The sequence below is a fragment of the Petromyzon marinus genome, unplaced genomic scaffold, assembly GCF_048934315.1.
Source record: "Petromyzon marinus isolate PM22_M1 ecotype Great Lakes invasive population unplaced genomic scaffold, UKy_Petmar_22M1.pri1.0 PM_G_Scaffold_28, whole genome shotgun sequence".
Lineage (NCBI taxonomy): Eukaryota > Metazoa > Chordata > Hyperoartia > Petromyzontiformes > Petromyzontidae > Petromyzon > Petromyzon marinus.
In genome coordinates, this window is record NW_027422850.1 from 2,165,001 (window position 1) to 2,167,500 (window position 2,500).

A 2,500-nucleotide genomic window follows, 5' to 3' on the forward strand; every position below is an offset into this window, starting at 1 on the left:
ATATACTTTCTTTTCTGGCTTTAACGGTGCTCTGGTCAGTTTGTTTAACATTGCTGCGAGCAGGTTACAGCTTATAGATCGTTTTCCCCTTGGGTCAAATTCAATGCCTAGATATTTGAATCCCTTTACATATGATACCGGATTAATGGGTTCGTTATTTATAAAGTACGATGATGTCGTTGCAACACTAAATGTCTTCTGTTTGCCGTACTTGATAAATCTTAACGAATTGCATTTGTTTATATTTATTTTCAAGTGTCTGTCATCGAGGAATTTAGTAGTTATATCCAAGAGTTTATTCATGCCACATTCCGTTTCTGCAAATAGGATAAGGTCGTCTGCAAACATCATTGAATTTACTTTCTGATTTCCTACATTAACTCCTATATATGTCGGCAAGTTATCCAATAGTTCATCCATAATCATGTTAAATAGTAGCGGTGAAAGTGGATCACCTTGCTTTACGCCTCTTTTTAGATTTATGTTACGCATTGTTGTCGATCCAAATACAATATCAGTTAGATTACACTTATAGATGTTGGTCAAGTACGTTGTTGATTCCTTTGATAAGTTAAATCGCTTTAAGGCTCTAATAATCGATTCGTGGCTGACAGAATCGAATGCCTTACTGAGGTCTATTGACACTATTTGCGTGTTTTCGTGCTTTTGCCTGGCGTTGTGTATGATGAAGTGTAGTAATGCACTATTTTCGAAACATCCGTCTACAGGGAGGAATGCTTTCTGCCTGTAATTAAGCTTTAATTGCTGTCCTAGACGATAACTTAAAATTTTGTGTAATAGCCTAATTACAATTGATGAGATGGTTATGGGTCTCCAATTTGAGGGTTTTTCTAAATCCTCTTTAGTTTTAGGTATAAGTCTTGTTCTGTGTTGTTTCCATATTTGTGGTATATCCTGTAAATAAAGGATGATATTTAAGATATCTAGTAAATATTTTATTGGTAAAGTCCTAAGATCGCTAAGAATAATGTTGTCCTGTCCAGGTGACTTATCCTTCATAATAGCTAGGGTCTTAATCAACTCATCTAAGGTGATTGCTTTTACGATATCGATGCATGATTGGTTGTTTTTTTATTTAAAGGGTATATTATCTGGAGGAGAGTTTGACTCGAATAAAGTAACGAATGTTCCCCGTATGCTTTCTTCAGTTGGGTATATACTTGGCCCCGATCTATCTGAAGTAATCTCGTCTAATAGAGCTTTCTTGTTCGTATGGTATAAATATTGATACCTCCTGTATTTAGTTTGCTTTGATTGTCTTCGATGCCTATTCTCATCTTTCTCCTGTTGGTTTACACGATCTTTCCTATTAATTGGTTTACTTCGATTTAAAAACTTTTCTACATGAGAATTGAGTAGCAGTAACGCCTGATTGTGACTTAAATTCTCGATCTTTAGATCGGTAATTATGACCTGAAGATCCTCAGCTGCTGTCAGTGATTGTTCTTTTTCGGCCCTTATTGCTGGCTGATGTCCTTCAGAAGGTGTAGTTGTTATTTCCGATGTTGTCGGTAAAACTAAGTTAACAAGGCATTGATTTTCTACCTTATAGGTGGTTTCTTTCAATGTCCTTACCAATTCCTTATACTTGATATTTCTCCGCTTCCCTTTAATCGCTTCTAGCGTTCTGTGTGGCATAACTGAGTTCTGTATTAGTTGATTCATGTTTATGTCCTCATCATTCTGTTGGGCTTCTTTATGGGCCATAATTTCTACCTCTTCTTCTCCCCATCTAACTTTCCTTCCTGGTGCGTTTTGCTGTAGTCTAGCTTCATGTTCTGTCGGATGAGTTCGTCTAGTATGTACCCCTAAACCTGTTTTCGTAGTAAAACCTCTGCTACAATATGAACAACTAAATAGTGTTTCCTCAATTGTGGTGGTTATAGCACTAGTTTTACCTATTAAACTTTTGCAAGTTCTTCCGTAGTGCGACGCTATCTTGTGTATGCTATCTGCTGTGCGATTACAAATTCGACATTTATACGTTTTGTTTGCGTGCGGATGTACCCGTGTCATATGTGATGACCAAGTTCTATGGTCTAGGAAAACAAGATTGCATGGATAACATTTGTTCTGATCTGTGCATGGGTAGTCCCATGAAAACATGTCCGAAAGGATAAATTCCGTAGTCAGCTCGTCTGTTAATCGCTCATTCATGAGCGATGTTAGTTCGTCACCGAGTAGTCCGTCCGGTTTATTTTCTTTATAATTCGCGACTTACGTTTATAGCACACAGGGTTGTCGGCCCACGTGTATGCTATTGTGATCAGCTTTTTCACCGCACATCGGCAGCTAATCGTCGGTCAAAATTGACTCCTTCGATTTGCACTTCTAGCAATACAACTGGTGTAATGGAAAACTGTGGTGAAAGTTTCAGTGTTTCGTTTTGATTTAACCAATATATAAATGTTTCGCCTGAACCCACCATCAGCCGACTGAACTAATCAGCAAAGATCGTTACGCAAATAAGGCATGCCTG

General features: G+C 37.8%; 1 pseudogene; it reads right to left on the reverse strand.

Moving 5' to 3' along the window:
• Nucleotides 1-2,500, reverse strand: part of LOC142914267 (28S ribosomal RNA) — an 8,660-nt pseudogene that overhangs the window by 2,419 nt on the left and 3,741 nt on the right.